The following is a 20,045-nucleotide window of genomic DNA, read 5'->3' on the forward strand; positions in this document are numbered from 1 at the left end:
AGAGAATTTACTGCGCCGCTAAAGTCTTTCTCTGTGATCTTGGCTGTTTTACCTTCCGAGAGCCTATTTTCATACTAATTAAGATGAAAACCCTTATCTCAACGAAAGGCAGTTGCACCTTCATGAAACCTATCAAAAACACTAATTTCGGTTGTCTGTCTGTGATTGTAACACTTGTTCAATGAACTCAGATTTTCAAAACTGAAACTGACTGTCGAAAATCGAGGTAAGCGAAAAAGTACATATCTATAATGCAATATTTTAAGGAAACAAAATAAAACTGTCATTTTAAAAAATTGGAACTGATGTGTCAAGAATTCAGACTACCCTGTCTGTGTATCGAAACTATCCCTGGTATACGCTTGTAATATAATATTATCTTTGCGCACTATTTTGCAAATTAGCATCGTTCTTGTTTTCATTATTAGCTATACTATTGATACATTACACGTACCATATGTAATTATATTGCAGTAAATACACAGTTTTCTTGAAGTGAAATCACACAATATTATTTTTCTTTATTCCAAAAATAAAATAAAATTTAAATTTTAAAAATTTACTATCGTTTTGGATTGGTATTTTGTTGTTGGTTGTTATTTTCTTTTAGGCTTTACATGGCTGCAAATTCAGAAAATCCTGGAAACAATTTATTACGGAACGCACGTTCTCCCATAGAAATGCTAATTGTAACCCGGTTGCGGCGGAAGATGTTGAGTTTGTAAGGAAAAGAATGTGTACCCAAAAGCTGTTGATAAATAAGGTGATGAATTGAGAGAGAATGTACTAGATCTACCTTGCACAGCAAAAATGACAAAACTTGTTGCTGTGAAAATTTTAAAATATCCCATGCCACGAGGAAAATAGCTGAAATATTAAATTTTTGAAATTAATATCAGTACGTACCTAGAAACAGATTTTTTTTAACTGCTTAAACATATTTCATATATTGACGATAAAACTCTCAATATTTTTTCCACTTTATGATTCGCCAATATTAATTTTATTATTAATTTTAACCAATAATAATTAGCCTGAAACAACCATACAAATTGAAAAAATTGACAGAAAAAAATACAGGAAATTCATTTCCCGGCGGGTTCACTTTCCCATGTATTTTTTCCGGAAGATTTTTTCAATTTATGTAGGTGTTTTAGGCTAATAAATACCGCTAAAAAATAATTATAAAATTATCCTTTGTGCTATGCTTAAAAAAACAAAGTCCCTTAAACTTAAAACTTACCAATTTAATAAATCTTCATATTCCGTCTAGATCAGAGATGGGCAAACTTTTTAAGGAAAGGGCCAGGTAAAATAAAAAAATCATCTAGGCGGGCCGGAAAAAAAAATTAATAAAATAATTTTATATAAGTGATATAAGTACTTTATTTTTTCATTTTTACATCATGCATAATATTGAGTACATTATATGCTAAAATGGTAAAAAGTAACAAAAATTGATTATTCTTTAGAAGAGTATGAAGGCGTATGTGACAGATGAAACTGTGGATGAGCTTCTAAAAGTTTATCATAATCTGGTAAAAACTGTGATGAGCTGATTCGCAGTAGTGAAGCTAAATGGTGGTCAGTCACTGATTTTGCTGATTGAAAACACTGTTTTTGCGAAGCTTCATAGTAGAAAACACCTGTTCACAGATGTAGGAAGATGCAAACATCGCAATTATCTTCTGAGCGTGAGATTTCAGGTTTGGGAAACTTGATCTTGACAGGGCCTTGTAGAACTCAATTTTGGAAACGTTGAGAAACAGTTGCTTCAATTCAGTGTTACATTGCAACTCAATCAATTCGAGCTGCAATTCTGGTTTGACTGATTCACAATCCATATTAAATGGCATGCTAAAAATGTCCAAGTCCTGTTCTATAACTTTGAAGTCTTGGAATCTTCGTTCAAATTCTTCATAAAGATATTTCACGCTTTTCTCATAGTTCTTAAGTTGGTCCTCCCTGACTGCAATAGTTTTTAGTCTTGGAAAATGGGTAGAAAAAAAAGTATTTCTCGACTAGTTGTTTGGAAAATAGATTCAATTGCATTTTGAAACTCCTGATATGACCCTTGACCTTAATATGTGTAAAAAAGTATTTCCAAGTCCACTCATCTTTTAAAATACGACATTCTGAATCAACTTTACGTTTTTTACTTGCCATTGTAACGATCGAAAATGTCAAAAACACTACCAAAAAAGTACAACCATAGAAACACAAACAAGGCATACAGCCGCAGAGGTGACTTGACACTGACTACGCACGCGACGTCGCGTCGTGACTGTCCGAACTACACTGATGAACATTGAACGATTGAACACTGACCTTGACAACAGAGGAAACGAAAATGATAGCGCCCGATTCGTCCCGAACTTAGCCGAGCAACACACGCATTGCACTTCACATCGCCATGCATTCGCCATGCTACCGATCTGCAAAGCGCGAGGTTGTGTGCAAACTAATATTAGATGCAATAATACCGTACTTAAAACACAATGAGAAGTAAACCGTTAAGTATTCTATTCTATCTACGTAGAAAATACATTTTGTTCCATTGGTAAATTGTGGTAGGGTTATTCAAAACAATGTCGCGGGCCGGATTGACTAGCCTGGCGGGCCGGACTTGGCCCGCGGGCCGTACTTTGCCCATCACTGGTCTAGATCAACCCGACAATCTGATTTGTTTTATCTATCCTCGTGTAGAACAAACAGTCGAAAAAAATCCCCAATTCCTCGTTTATGTGCACAATATAATACTAAATTTTACAACATTGACATTTTTGGTAATAACCTACACCTCTTTGGTAGAAACATCGATATGAAGTAATGCGTACGATCGATTATTAATATGAGAGTATGGAATGTATCGGGAGCATCTCCTATCCTCTTCCTATTTTCCTCTTCCTCTCCCCTTCCTTTAACACCAAATTAATTTTAAGATATTAAAACTTCATTTCCAATGAACTTTAGCATAAGAAACTTCTGTGGTTATACTTCAGTTAACTTGTATATTTATATCTAACATTGTATATTATGTAGAAGCTGTTTTTTTCTTACAAATAAATAAATGAACATTATTTTATCATTAAAAATAATAATATTTGACAAGTCAAAATATTTCACCAATAAATAAAGATATAATATGTCTCGACTCTATTGTAGGAAATTTAGCATTATCAATGCCTTTCCTACAAAAATAAAGTTTTCTAGTAAAAAATCTAATAAGCTATAATTGTTGAATGAAAAATACCAGTAGATATTGAACAATTTGGCAGGTTTTGAATAAGCCGACGTAGCCCATTTGGTAGAGCGCCTGACCGGCAATGTATTTTTTCTCGGAAAATTTTTTAAAATTTATATAGGCTTATAGTTATTGCTTTAAAAATTTTTTTGAATTTTGTAATTACGGTGAAACTGTTTTTTTTTTTGGAAATGCAGGCCCTAATCGGGCTCATATTTGGATCACGAAACACGCCCACAAGGAATTTCTTGTATTATTCTTTATTATATGGTTTCAGTATTTGAACAAATTATGTTGTGCTTGTCTGACCACAATTTGTAGGAAAGCTGAACGATCCTAGAACACAAGGCAATTATTTATTCTATGATTTCAGAATTTGAACAGATTATGTAGTGCTTGTCTGACCACAATTTGTAGGAAAGCTGAAAGATCCTAGAACACAAGGCAATTATTTATTCTATGGTTTCAGAATTTGAACAGATTATGTTGTGCTTGTCTGATCACAATTCGTAGGAAAGCTGAACGATCCCAGATCAAAAGGCAATTATTTATTCTATGGTTTCAGAATTTGAACAGATTATGATCAGATTAAGTTGTGCTTGTCTGATCACAATTTGTAGGAAAGCTGAACGATCCTAGATCACAAGGCAATTATTTATTCTATGGTTTCAGAATTTGTACACAATTGTGCACAATTTGATGGATAGCTGAAACGGTCCTAGAATAGAAGTTTACGGGAATTTTGAAGTATTCAAAAACAAAATGGTTCTGATTGTTTATTTGATGACAAAGTTACATTTGGTTTCTTAACACGCCAAACAATGTGTGGTTTAAATTTTGTTTATTTTATTTGTTGTTCTGTTTTCAATTCGTAGCACTACATTTGATAATGTTTGTAAGTATTCAGCAACAATTTAAGTTTGTATTATTGTAACAGCTGTTTTGGCGTGCAAGGCCATTATCAAACTGTGGTTGTGCTACATTATTTAAATAATTTTATTTACCTCCATGAATCCTATGTCTATTAATATTTTCGGTAAAAACTGATAAAAATTTTGGTACATTGAAAACCCAAGTGTGCCCTTCTAGCGTACTCTATTTCAGCGAAGAGTTAAATAAGTTTGGTGGTATAATGGGAGAGACTCACCTCATTGGTATTCCACCGGTGTCGTTGTATGGGGAAATTCTCCGCCTTGGGGAGGGTCTCCAAATTTTCCGGTAACTTGATCGGTTCACCATCTAAAATGGAAAATAATCACATTAATGTTATCATTCAGATATATTTTCCGGTTACTTGATCGGTTCATCATCTAAAACGGAAAATAATCGCATTAATGTTATCATTCAGATATATTTTCCGGTTACTTGATCGGTTCATCATCTAAAACGGAAAATAATCGCATTAATGTTTTCATTCAGATATATTTTCCGGTAACTTTATCGGGTCACCATCTAAAATGGAAAATAATCACATTAATGTTATCATTCAGATATATTTTCCGGTAACTTGATCGGTTCACCATCCAAAATGGAAAATAATCACATAAATGTTATAATACAGATATATCTTTTACATATCGCCCATTGGGCTTTTATACAATGGATTATTTCTGATGTACCTCCTTCCCAGTATCATATGTAGAGAGGATATACGGCCGTATAACAAAAGTCGATATACCTATATTTGTAGGCCCCTTGAATGGAAGGAAATCCGATGCACAAATATGTATACGAATTTATACCGTGTCCCTGAAGGTGTTTGCAGAATGGGAAAGGATAAATAACAAAATAGACATAGATGTAGGCTTCTGGAAAAAAAACTATACTCCTATCTACATAATAATAAAATCTGAAAAATAATTTGTATAGCGTGCTTTTGGCGAAAAATCACACCATGGGCGCTGTAAAAATTGCAAGGTAATAGCTTAATATAATATAACTATGTGTCTCCGAAGAGCCATAAGGAGCGGATATACCACCGAATAAAAAAAATACTAATTTTTTTATTGAATAATTAAAAAAATATTTATTAATTATTTGTGTTTGTTATTCATATAACTCTCACAAGGTATTATACCTATTCTGAGATCTACATAATATCTACAATATTATTGTAACGCCTTATTCTTCTATGGTTTATTATTTTTTTTTTTCTGTGTGTTTTTTGTGAAATCTCTTTCTGTTGTCTTAATCTAGTTTTGGAAAATTATAATGTTTATTCTGTGTTATAATTACGACCGGAATAATATCATACAATTTTGGTCCTGGGTAATACTGTGTATCCTATGTTCTAAAATAGGATTCATCGCGGGTATTCGTATGTTATGTGAGAATTCTGGTTGTTAATTCTGATTTTGAAATGTAAGGTCGACAAATATGACTTTAATAACCTGGTATCAATGATCGAGTGGTTAAGACGCTGTCCCGACAAGATAAGGGATCCTGGGTTCGATTCCTCGTTTTGACTGTAATCTTTTTATTTTCTGTGTTTCTGTTCCATGTTTCGTTTATATTTATTATTAGTATCTTCTTCTTCAATGATATATTACATTGATTTGTATAATCTTCAAAAGTTAAAGAAAAGTTGATCAGATAAAAAATAATTTAAATACCAGGTTTTTAAACCTTTTTTTAAATTAATTCAGTTCACAAATTATTTGTGTGGAATGATGCACTAAATTAGTTTCATTCTGTACAGAAGAAAAGAAAAATAAATTCTATAAAAAGAAGCCAACATGATGAAGAAAAATCAAATCTACTTAGTTTATTCATCGTTTTCCTTTCTTTATTCTGCCCGAAACCCACTCCAAGTCAGAAGGGGTCCGTAAAAAAAATAAGAAAAAAAAAAACACTGATTTCGGAATGATTAAATTAAATTCTTCAGAGTAAAAAAAATCTCATTAACAATGTAGGTAAAAACTGAGAAATAATATTATGTTTATTCATTTATTAGATCAAAAAAATTGTCATAGAAATAAAATTTTTACTACACTTATAATAAATTTTTTTAATTAAGTTAATGTTTTACCTATTTCTGATCTTTATATACAGTATTATGAGCTTTTTATTTTAAATCTACCAAGCAGTAATAAATATATAAATATGTAATTCTGCACGTAGAAAACTTACTCATGTAAAATATTGCTATTTAATTAAAAATCTGTTCAAATTATTTGTATTCCAGTTGAATACAGGACTGCAGGCCTTTGACGAATTAATTGACAGGTTTCTTAACAAACTATCAGTCAAACACGAATGTGTTGTGGGGATGTCCGAACACGTGTAAAATGTAATATTTTTGCATTTCGTCATTATATTTTTAAGATAAACGCAGCTGCATGAACACGTGTTCCAATATATCCTGAATAGGAAATGTTTGCCATCAATTTTTAACAGGATTTTATTAAATCAATAATACTCATTTTCTCCGTGAACACGGAAAAAATGAGTATTGCTAGTTTTTTAAAAATCTCTTCAAAATTATTGGTAATCCGGTTAAAAATGGTATTGCAGGCCGTTTCCTGATAAACTTTTAGTAAATTTCTAATATATCGGAATGTGTGTTCATGCACCTACACATGCCTGGATAGTATATACCTATATAATAACGAAATGTGAAAATAATAAAAATTTTATGAACACTTATTTCGACATCGTGATACATTCGTATTTTACTAAAAGTTTGTTAGGAAACCTATCAATTCATTCGTTAAGGGCCTGCAATCCCGTTTTTAACCGGATCACGAATAAGTGTTCCTAATTAGCAGTTTTTTGTCTATAACTCAAGTATAATGAACTCTAGAACTAAAATTTGTTTTGAATTTAAGTGTCATTTTAAAATTTGGAATTTATTGTGAGAACAATTCAGATAAGCGATAAAGTACGTACTAAAATTATTTCAATTAACTAACTGATAATTCTATATTTTAATTGTGTATTTCTTTTGTTCATATTTTTCACAGTATTGTAATTTTTCAAGTTTACTACGGGTGTTTCGAAAGGCAAATTTCTGATCGAATCTAAAATTGACAATGTTAGTTTTTTAAAGGCAATGATCCTGGGGCAATCACATTTACCCAATGGGTTTACAAGAAAACTCACTTTAATACCGGTGTTTACCATAATGTTTGTTTACTACTTTTTGGTATTCGGCTTTTACCTAGAATCCAGAAGTCTTGGACGAACACAGCGTTTCAAGGTGTGGTTGACCTAGTGGTTGAGATAGATGGATTGTAGGAACGAAAAGCGATGGATCATTATCACGGAGGCTATAAAGTATAGTTATTCAAGTAAATACTATACATAATATTAAATTAATACAACATATGACATGGTTGATTGGGGTGACGCGCGGCGCGACAGTGACGTTCAAACCGTGTTAAATTCAGTGAAATAACATGAAAATTATAAAAACTATCACAAATGTTTTGCATCGTGAATATCTGGCTCATAGAATGACAACAGAAAAACATAAATACTCATTCATAACAGTACAAGACTTAAATGTATATATTTGCATTGTTTTACTAGATTATCTGCACATAGGAAGCCCTAAGGAAAATAATTTCCCCCATGACCTACATTTGAAAACTTAATTTTCCTATTAACCCGGGCATCTCTGATGGGTCACCAAACACAGCGAATCACTTAGGGTGACATTTAGGCTACAGTGTTGATTATCCAATAAATGGTTCCCAAGACGGCGGTACCCATACCCCCTCCCAAATTGCATACCCTAAACCAGTAATTTCCAAAATAGTATATATCGACCCCCAGGGGTCAACTTCAACCTGCAGGGGGTCCATGTCACTGAAAAAAAATTGAGGGTTGTATGAGATGTAAATAAAGGTTCACGAGAGTGAATCCCATTTAGGCAGGCATTCATCAAAATTTTGCCTTCCCGTAAATGTCTTCATTAAAGACGATTCATTTAAAACAGATAATACTTATGTACAGGGTTTTCCAATAAGAATTGTTATTTTGATATTCAATCGTAAAAGATCAATGGTTTCGCTGCTTGTGTGGTACATAGCGCCATCTTGTTGAAAGTAATCGTTGTCCAGATCAATACCATCCAATTCCGGCCATAAAAAATCATTAACCATCTCTCGATAGCGCAATCCATTCACCGTAACTGTTGCTCCAGCCTCATTTTCGAAAAATTAAGATCCAATGACTCCGCCGGACCACAAACCGCACCAAACAGTCACACGTTGAGGATAGAGAGGCTTTTCAACAATAACTCTTGGGTTTTCCGAGCCCCAGATGCGACAATTTTGCTTGTTGACGAAGCCACCGAGGTGGAAATGGGCTTCATCACTCAAGATGATTTGCATTTGATTCACTCAAGTGAATTTTAATAATTTTAATGCGTTGTTAAAGCGTGTATCGTTCCATTTTTATTAATGGCGTAGTTTCCACTTGTCAAATGTCAAAAAATGACAGCTTCAAAAGTAACATCTACTGAAATAGCGGGCTATTCAAAATAACACCACTTATTGGAAAACCCTGTACTTAATACTTTCTTATAATAGATATAATTATACATTTCCTAATTATTATATCAAACCGTGTTTTGTAAAAACCTACAAACCACATTTTTAGGAATGTCACCTTTATGTGGTTTCCTATTGACTATTTTTTATTTCTTATGTATTCAATAATATTATTATTAGATTTATAAAAAACAATTTATTTTTAAACAAGTTCTGCTGTATAATTATTATTACGCGTGACAGATGTTTCGCCCTCTGAAGGCATTATCAAACTGTCTGCCTTCAGAGGGCGAAACAGCTGTCACGCGTTATAATAATTACACTGCAGAACTTGTTTAAAAATAAACTGTTTTTATAAATCTAATAATAATAATTATTAGATTTATAAAAAAAAATAATAATACGTAATTTACATACTTGCTAAATAGACTACCAAAAGGCTTTCGATAGTGTCCCGCACTCGTGGCTGATCAAAGTATTAAATATATATAAAATTAACCCCATTATTATTAGCTTTTTGGAAAATATTATGTCCTTTTGGAATACCAATTTACTTATCAATTTAAAAGGTAAGAAAATAGTAATACCGGGCATTTCAATTAAAAGAGGGATTTTTCAAGGAGACTCATTGAGTCCTCTTTGGTTTTGCTTAGCATTGAATCCTCTATCTAAAATGTTAATTAAAAGCAAGATTGGAATAAAAGTTAAGGGTAATACAAGGGAGAGTAGTATAATTTCGCATTTATTATTTATGGATGATATAAAACTTTTTTCGAATTCTGAACAAAATTTAGAGAAAATGATCGAGGTAGTTAAAAACTTTTCAGATGATATCAAAATGACTTTAGGTTTAGATAAATGTAGAACGATCCATATAGAGAAAGGCAAAATTGTAGATGGGGACGAGAGTATATTTAGAAATTTCCAAATTACTAGTATGAAAAGGGATGAGGTTTATAAGTATTTAGGATACCCACAATCAAATAGATTAGACCATACTAGTATTAAAAATGATATTAGGATTAAATTTCAAACTAGGATCAGGAAAATTTTAAAATGCAATCTATCTGCTAAAAATTTAGTAAAAGCAATAAATACTTGGGCAATACCTCTATTAACGTACTCATTTGGCATAATTAAATGGTCCAATACAGATTTAGATAACTTAGAAAGATTAATTAGAACTACGCTAACAAAGTTTAATTGCCATCATCGAAATTCAGCTATAGAGCGAATTAATTTATCTAGAAATTTAGGAGGTAGAGGTATAGTCAAAATAACTTCTTTGAAACATAATCAGGTAGAAATGCTAAGAACTTTTTTTCCATAGGAAAACTCATAGCTCAGAAATGCACAAAATAATTTGCAAGGCAGATAGAAATATTACACTTTTAAATTTATAAGATGAGAATGCCAACATTTTTATAAATCCCAACCAGGAATTATTAGATTCCTAGTCAAATAAAATTTTACACGCAAAACACTTCAATTATCTCAACCAAACGTATGTTGACAAATTTTCGTCTAACAAATGGTTGAGTATTGAAGAGTTGAGCGCAGAAATAGAAGGATTTATGCTTTCCATTCGGGATAGAGTCATTAATACTAAAAATTATAGGAAGCATATAATCAAAGATACAAATCAAATTGATGATTTATGTAGAAAATGTTTGGCTTTTCCGGAAACTATAGAACATATTATATCGGGATGTTCTATATTAGCACCGTCCGAGTATACATTTAGGCACAATCAAGTTTTAAAAATAATTCACCAAAGTTTGGTAATTAAACATAACTTGATTGACTGCCGTAATATAATACCATATTATGAATACGAACCAAATTCATTTTTAGAAAACGAATTTTATAAAATATATTATGATAAAACTATACTAACAGACCGAACGTTTAGACATAATAGACCCGATATAGTTTTACATGACAAAATTAAAAAAATAACTTATATAATTGATGTCGCTATTCCAAATTCCTGTAATATTCAAAAATCTGTTAATGAAAAAATAAGAAAATACACAGATTTATGAAATAAGATTAAAAGAATTTGGCATTCTCAGACTATAAAAATATTACCGTTCGTTATTTCGGCTAGTGGCATTATATACCTAGCTCTCTCATTAAAAATTTAGACGTATTAGATCTATCAAAAAATTTATATATAAAGATGCAAAAGTCGGTCATTTTGAATACATGTAGGATAATGAAAGATTTTTTAAATATTTATGTTGAGGGATCAGTAGGATTTATAGGCCCTGTTAGAAGTTCTACCGAGCCGAAATCTGATATGAAAATATCTGGAGTCGGTGATTTTTTTTTCCCCATTTGATCTCTGGTGAGTTGACGTGTTGTTGTTCTTGTATTGTTTTGTATTTATTTTACTTATATAATGCACTTGCATAGTGTTGATTGACTAGCTGATCATTTGTGAAAAAGTGAGTGGAAGGGTTTAGTTTTTCCTATGGAGAAGATTTAACCCGGACAACAAAATCGGAAGCATAAAAATATAAAAAAATTAAAATTCAAATGGAGTTCTACAAATTAAACTTGATAACAATAAATATCCTATGGACTAGTTTTCAAAGAACAACATTGTACAGTATTTTTTGTTGATTAAATTTTTAATTTTTATATCAAATTAGGCTCGTCCCATTAAAAGTTTTTGTTGTGTATTTAACATTACAGTATTACAATATTTGTATTTTGTTCTTTACTTTTAACCATAAAACAACAAATATTTTTTTATTTAAAAATATTCCACTCTTAAGTAAACTACCAATGTGTCAGTTTCAAAAACATATTTAAGATGATGAATGTGTATATAAATCTACCTATTTTTCAGTTTTAAGGTCTCCACAAAACAGAAAAAATCGCCACATGGTCTACAGGAAAAAAAAGTTTGGGGACCTCTGCTCTAAACTAAACGCGTCTTTTTCAAAACGCCATTATAGTCTCCGAGAAAATGTGTTTTTTTATAAATTACTGAAAGAAATAAGAAATTATTAAAATATTTTTAACTACGTCAATAAATATGTTAAAGACATTTCTAAATAGAACAAAAATTTTCTACCTCTAATTTTCCACTCGTATTAATCATACAAATAATCAGTTTATTATTATTTATCAATATATTTATTTATTTAGTTTAATTTAATTATTTTGGCTACCTTCACTAAATATACCACATTCACTATAATATATTACTAACATACTTATACACTTACCCCATTAGTATGGCAACCGTTAAGAATATTTAGTGTACATTCCTATTCCATCTACAAGCAAATGCTAATTTGGATTGATTTTTTTTTAACTTCGACTCACTGTTATTAAATCTTATACTCAATGTTATATATTCTGTATTTGTTGTTATTTGTGATAGGATGGTACCTACCTACTCTTCAGTATCTGATACGCCGAGCATGACGGATTAAATACCTACTTGCCAAGGCTGCCAAAATACGAAGTTGTGTTACATAACACATTTATTTTCACTGAAAACATGCGGAGTACTTTGGCACTCAGTAGACGTATGAGCATAAAATTATATATTTTGAAATATAAAATTATATATTATTGGCTTACGTATACCAGGCCTTACTCCGGCCATTGATGATTTACAGAAACGTTTTAAGGTTGTATATTCTAATAAACCGAAAGTAATTTTGTGGTGGAACGTCATAATTTATTTATTTAATATCCACGGTATAAATACACCTTACACAATAATTGCATGTCACAGCATACAAATATAATATAGAAGTATAAGTAGACTTAGGTTTAATTAATATTGATTTAAAAGATATGATAATATAGCCTTCTTGTACCTACCTTCCGTGCAGTTAAACAGATCGGCCACTTCTGATTGTTGGTTAGAAATGAAAATTAGTTGCCCTTTTTAATAAAAATTTTAGATTGATTCACAAATAGAAATAAAAATTACATTATTAAACACAAACAAGTCAAAAATAAACAGTGTTTTTAAACATACATTTATTTTCAAACGAGCCATTTGGTATTACCAATCAAACCTTTGAAACGATCGCAGCGCCCTCAATATTTGTCTATATTATTTTATCAACCTTTACACTTATTCACTGAAAGCAGATTACAACAAAAAACATTGAAATAAAACGAACCAAATTTAATTATTGAGATTTTTATTTATTTATTGACAAATTACGAACATTTTAAAAGCACAATAAGAACTTATTACAATCAGTGTTATCACTTCAAGAAAATAAACACTCTCACAAAATACACAATAACATGAAGAAACGTAAATCGAAAGATTTTCATAAAAATACTTATTTAGTAAAAATCGTACACGTACATAGATTAGAAACATTAGAACGATTAGAACTTACTATCTGGGTCGTTCTCAGAAGGGTAAAAAATGAATCCCTCTGAATTCAAATGTTATCATTATTGAGTCAATTATATTTAATTAAGCAAGTATGCAACAAACTTATTAGAATAATTATTGTTTAATTTTTTTTTAAATTTTTTTACAGTGTGTTATACATAAATATAAAGATAACATAAAAACACAAAAATAACATTAAAACACAAAAATAACATAAAACACGCAAAAATAACATAAAACACACAAAAATAATAATAAAGATCAGTCCAAGCAAAACAACTGAAAAGGGATCTGTCATCATATTTAGGGTTTTAATTGTCGCTGTGATTGCAACCTAGCAGAAAAAATAAACGACATGAGGAATATCCTTCACAAGCGGTACGCAAATAAAGGGGGTATTTGCTTCACAAAAACAAGAGATATTAATTTTCTTCTTGTTGTTCCTGAGGAAAAACACTCGTATTAACAGTTATATTTGTTGACACAAAATAAATAATTTACACTATTCCATTCCGATCACAATTTTTATTTTTTATTTCATAACTGCTCTTAATTTTTGGTTTGGAATAATTCCTAAAAATATGTTGTCTCTCAGTTTACCACCCTACTTTAAAACAATTTTTTTTTTAAATAATGCCAAATCTGCTTTTCATAATATAGGTACTGCAAATGAAATTAAATATTACCATATTGCTGTCAATGTTAGAAAATTTCACATTAGGATCTCAATAACTGCAGATACCTTCAATATTTTGACTGATTTGTACACTTTTTTCCCGGGTCTCTACTATGATTATCAACTATGTTATCTCAAGTGAAAGTTAATAAGTTAAGTGTGTCTGTTACAATACAAACTTAATTTGCAACTACCAACGCACAAACTTCTAATCCAATTTAATTACAAATGATTTGTAAAGCGTGTTTTCTCAACTCCGTTACTAATGAACACAGGCACATTCTTTTAAAAACCCTTTTCATGTCCTTCGTGAAAATTATACATTTAGCAATTGATGTGGAAACTAGAGTAAACTATTTATGGCACATAAATAATGGAATTTACATCAAAAACCAACTGTTGGATTGAAAACGAGTCTCACGTTTATTAAAAATTCAAAATAAAATGTATATCGTCGACAGACATTGCTGTAGTTACTAGTGTATTTAATCAATATATGTCATTTTGTTCCGGATAACAATGCTATGTTTTTTTCATATATATATAAGGTACATATATAAGGTTAGTATTTTATTACAAATATACATTAGTGTAATCAAGTTGCGGTTTCCATCCGTAACTTAAAATTAAAATAATTACGTGTTTTACGTAATTATGTTCTTATTTCATTGGGATTATTGTCTAAAATAATTAGTTTACTTACTTTAAAAAAATACTCAATTAAAAACAAAACTGTAAATCTACATCTAGAAAAGCAAAAAAAAAACAAGTTATCTCACCTCTGCATTTAAACTACAAGTAACTTCGATAACTTCCGAAGTAGCAACCTTTTCGTATTCTTTACTACGCCAAACGAAGGCAGCAAACTTTTGCAAGAGCTCTGTAAAGATCAAAGTCCCGATAAATATAAGTAAAGTTCCCGACCAATGGCCAAAAGTAAAAGGATTTTTGAAATATATTATTGAAAAAACTAAAGAAACAAACTTGCGAAGAGTTACAGTCAAAGTGACTGTTAGCGAGGTACATTCGGTTGTCAAGAAATATACGCTTCCAACACATAGACATTGAGACAATGTATTTATCAAAAGGTAAAACCTCGTTGTAGAGATTCCATCTCCAAACATGGGCTCACTCTGTCCACTAATGAGCCAATGATTCCAAATATTCGGAAAGATAAAAGCAAACAGAGGTAAGGGTAAGATATGGGTGTAAAACAAAGCTTCCCAGGCATGCTTTCCGTACTTTTGGTAAAGTGTTTCTTGAAACAAGCCCATACGAGCAGATACAAAAAGCGCAGAAGTCAATATCAAAATCCCAACGAACCACCAGAATAAATCTTCCGATTCGGCCGCCTCGTTTTCAACTTCAGTAAGCATAGAGTTTTGCGAGTTTTCTTTCACTTGAGCTCCAGTCTGAACAGTGCAAACAATAATACCAACAGTTATCATTCCGACAGAAGCATATTTCCAGAGATCATACTTTTTGTCCAAAATGATGACACCCAGCGCCATATTGGCCATGAGGGAACCAGAACGGAAGATCATGTGTAAAGGCATGGGAATGTGGAAGTTGAATGCATAGTTGTTGGCGACACTACTGACAAAGAAAAGTAGAACCAGTGTTGCATATTTTCTCAAAGGAATTTGTCGTTTGACGGTTCCGAATTTGGACGTGAACACCAGCCCATGGACACTAAGAAAGACGAACTGAAAGAAAGTTATCAAATTGCCCATGCCGGGGTCTTCTCTGATCAGAACTTCCAAAATATAAACGTTGGTACAGCAAAAAACAAAAACGCTGCATAACGCAACCACCGCTCTTGGTTCCATATTGACATAACAACACTTTTTATTAGGTATAACTACAGAAAAGATTAAAACAACGTCATATAAAATCTGTCCTATTTCAATGCATAAAATCTGAATTGTTCATATCACTTGAATTTTATACATGTAACTCACTGTTTTTCATTTAATTTCTGCATTTTTTCCACCAATAGGACGAACAATCACAGATTGAAAGACTTGTCTCCTTGCACGGCATGTATGTTCTTCACGTTTGATTTTACTGTGGGTGCGTCTCTAAAAATGACAACAAAAATCAATTTAAAAAATCAAACGAGTAGATAATCAAAAATCTTACCAACATAAATTTACAAAACTCACTTTGTTTTAGGTGGCACCTAATCAAATCCATTATTGTACCATCCAATTCAATTCAACCATTATTTGGTGCACTAGAAAATACCACGTTTCTTTCATTTCTTAACTAAATCACTTTTTATTAACTAATTTTCATGTTTTTACACATCTAGGTCGTGACGCGTACGTGAAATGCGAGAAACGGTGTCTTGGGTATTAGTTCGAAATATAGTTTTTACACACTCGTGTAAAAGTCATTAAACTTTGAATAAAATATATGCGAATATATATAAACTTATTAACTGGAGATATTTTCAGTACAATCGAATCATGACTACTGACTGTAGAGACGTTCAGTATTTGAACATAAACCAGCTGATTCCAAACTTTTGGATTATGAAGAAACTAAAAATATAAACTGTTTGATTATGAAGAAAAAAAAAATATTTTGAAAAACTTTATTTACCACTAGCTGTACCCCACTACGCATTGCTGTGACTCACTCTGTCTGTACAGATAGAGAAACAATAGCGCCAGTTGCTTTTACGTGCAACAGATCGCGATGTTTTATAATATAAAATATAAACTTTCTTTATAATATAGGTATATAAAAACACACGCATATTCGAATGCAACCTTGGGTCAAAATTTCAAAGCAATTGGTGAAGAACTTTCTGTGATTTAAGATTTTGAACAAACGGACATTTACATTTGTATTTATATAGATAGATTCAAAGAACGTCTTTGCCTAAAGAATGACTTAGCTTTCAAAAAAAAAATTAATTGTTAAGTATTCTGACTACATAATATATTTCACCGATTCCACCACGCTACAAGCATCTCCAGAATATTCAAGAATTAATCGTTTCAAAACAGAAATATTGAAAAGTTTTTAAAGCACCATATAAAACTGTACGAAAAAGTCTATATTTACCCCCATCTAACATGAGTACAGCTATTATTATAACAGAATAGATGTAATAAGTTCGTTAAACAAAACAAAAATGAGAACCATTTAAAAAGTACGTACCTATACCTAAAAACCATCTGTCCAAATATAAATATAAAATATTGTCGTGGATTGGTTCATTGATTATTATATTTACCATACTGTGGAGCCGTTGCATGGTCACGATTTGACACTAAAAATTACAACTTTTCCTCAACATTTTTTTTAAAACCTAAAGAAAATGGGTGCTGTCTATAATACATCCAGATCGTGGGTGGCCAACCTTTTCAGTAGCCGGACCAGATTTTAGAAATGAGATTTCCTACCGATCTATGATTCCGCACAATATTTTTTCAAAAATCCATGGGAAGGGGGGTAGCTAACGAATTCCCCGTATTTTTGTCATGTCCTCTGGTGCATTTGCTTTGCGGATAATTCGTATTTCGGTTAAAGGAACACTCTTATCAGCGTCTTGCGGCTGGTGAGTACCTATTGCGTAAACGGGACGCAAAAGACGTCCAAGACTTGAAAGACTCGCAGTACTCGCAAGAACCGCAATACTGATAGTTGAATCAATGTAATGAGATACTTCTATATACGAGATATGATACGTTCTACGAACATTGGAATGTTTTTTTGGTGGTTGTATGTACACTAAAAGAAAAAAATATGTGCATATGCTCAATATCTTATAAACATACATACACCCACAGTAACAACACGACAAAATACAATATTCTACAGCAGCACACATAAGCGTAACTATATTGCCCACTCTCCGATACAACGACTTTATACCATGGGAAATCATTACTTGGGTGATGTTGACATATTCAATACCAACTCAGCAAATTTTGTGGATCATTTAAAACATTTATTTCAACAATACTCCTAAACACATCATGTAAACCTACAAATAGCTGTAATTTTCTGTTTTTGTTTCTTGTGTTTGTATGACTTGTTGCATAGCTTTTATCAAATGTAATTTTATTCTTATTTTTTTATGTTTCAAAGTATTTGTCAAATTAAAATTATACTACCAACCATGTAAAAGCCCTCTGGGCGTTAAATAAATAAATAAATAAAATAAATAAATATGCGGGCCTAGGGTTGGCCACCCTTGATCTAGATATTTCTCGCATCAAGAAATTTGCAAAGCTATTTCTGTCTGGAAGTTCTAGGTCAATGTCTATTGCATTTAGCTCGAAACGTAATTTCAATAAAGGTGCATGTTTTTAAAAATCCCTATTACGTTAAAAATAAGACAAGACACCATATTTTAAGACTACATAATGTTGTCAGGTTGTACATAACTACAAATAAAAGATTTAATAAATAGTATAAAATAAAGTCGCTATCCGTTTGTCTGTTTGTGTCCTTAGTTCTTCTAAACCACACAACGGATTTTGATAGGGTTTTCACTATTATTTAGAGATTTTTTTCCGGAAGGTTAATGTATGTAATACATGGATGTTATATTTATAGAAAGTACATAAAAGTCGATGTTTTGTAATCAAGTCGTAAAACAATTTTTTGAGCCTTTACGTTGCTAACGCTGGCTAAACCTTACGAGAGAGATCATAATAATGTACTGCGGAATCTTAAAAGGGCCTAAAGAAAAAGTACTGGGTGGTATATGTCTATATCCTAAGGATAACCCCCAGCAACGCTGGGTTTACGTCATCTAGTAAAAGATAAAATACACATAAAAATTTTATGAAAGCGGCACGATTAATGGCTGACATGTCGAATTAGATTAGAATTTAGGTTAGAATGACTTTCTCGGTTGAGAAAAACAACAAAAGGAAGAAATAATAAAGGTAAAACAGCAATTAAAAAAAAAAAAAAAACTAATTTTTTTTACTAATTGAAAGAAAAACACTCGTTAATAAGACGGGCTAGCGACCAAAAGAATGAAGACTGCAGATAGCTTTGAAAAGCCAATAATAGGATAAACAACGGACGTTATATTCAACGTATGCTTATGTTAAAAGTTGGACTCCAAGATGGTTGATGAGGACGAAGGAAAATAATTAAATTCACGATGGAAAACTTTCATGGCTTCCATGACAATACTGAAACACTATTGAAAAATGAATGAAAGTCACGAAAGGTGATGGAAAAAAACGAATCTAACCTAACTTAAGCTAAACTAACTAATTACATTATTATGTTGTTTTGTAACTTTTTTTGTTGTGTCACTGAGATGTTTCCTCTGGTTACCAGTTTCGAATAAATGAAGCAAGTAAAAAATAACTTATTTCTGTATTGATTTATGAAAAAACCAAAAAACAATTAAAATAATATAATTTATAGTTTTTTTTCTTACTTTAAACTCACACAGGAGGCCCTGAGGAAAATAATTTCCGGGCCTATGTCATTTTTGGGATGCTGTGTGGGAGGGTCTTTTTTAAGAAGTTCTGGGAAAGTTAAAGGTGCCAGGGTTGGGTAGGAACCTAGGGGTCAGTGTGTCCAGGAGTGACGGACATATGTATATATCCCTCCCACTACAGCGCAAGGTGATGGGTCGAGAGACCATTTGGAGAGGTCAAAGGGTCTCCCCGAACCATCCTCTCCCACTCAGGCATGCCACGCAGCTAGTGGGTAGGTGCATCCTGAACACACCTCACCGATGAACCCGGGCATCCCTGCTAAGTCACCAAACGTAGCGATTCACTTGGGGTGACCTATGGCAGAGGTGTTGGTAATCCAATAAATAGTTCCCGGGGCGGCGGTACCCCAACCCGCCTCCGAAATTGGACCATACTTCAAATCCAACCAGCTTTTCATTGTAAGAAAAATATATATTTATTAATTAATGATGATATTTTAAACAAATCAGGGGTCCATAAATTAATTTCTAACGATTGTTACTTTTAAATAGGTGTGACCTAAGAAATTTTAATACTAGTAAAGCGTTTGAATATTAATTATTATTCTGTTTTTGCGAATCACATTTTTGAAACCAATCATTCGTTTGATATAAATAAAGGGTTAAAAAATACCTACAAAAGCAATAGGTTTGCAATTAGATAACTTTGAAATTGCAGAAATCAGAAAAGGTGTTATGAGTCAATTAAATATTACTATACCATTTTTTAAAGCCTATTTATTTTCACATGAATCCCTATTTTTTTGTTTGTTATTTAGACATCTTTG

At 31.8% G+C, this 20,045-nt stretch overlaps 1 protein-coding gene and 1 pseudogene across 1 annotated transcript in view; both read right to left on the reverse strand.

Annotated features, from left to right (window-relative positions):
- Camta (Calmodulin-binding transcription activator) overlaps window positions 1-20,045 on the reverse strand; it is a 547,021-nt gene that overhangs the window by 517,084 nt on the left and 9,892 nt on the right. Inside the window, exon 2 of the mRNA XM_089636714.1 lies at window positions 4,392-4,483. The gene's annotated coding sequence lies outside the window, so the exon portion shown is untranslated. The remainder of the gene's footprint in view (window positions 1-4,391; window positions 4,484-20,045) is intronic.
- Window positions 13,028-15,766, reverse strand: LOC149420443 (nucleotide sugar transporter SLC35B4 pseudogene; annotated as a pseudogene).

Source organism: Hesperophylax consimilis, chromosome 10, assembly GCF_061612785.1.
Source record: "Hesperophylax consimilis isolate HC1 chromosome 10, BYU_Hcon_1.0, whole genome shotgun sequence".
NCBI lineage: Eukaryota > Metazoa > Arthropoda > Insecta > Trichoptera > Limnephilidae > Hesperophylax > Hesperophylax consimilis.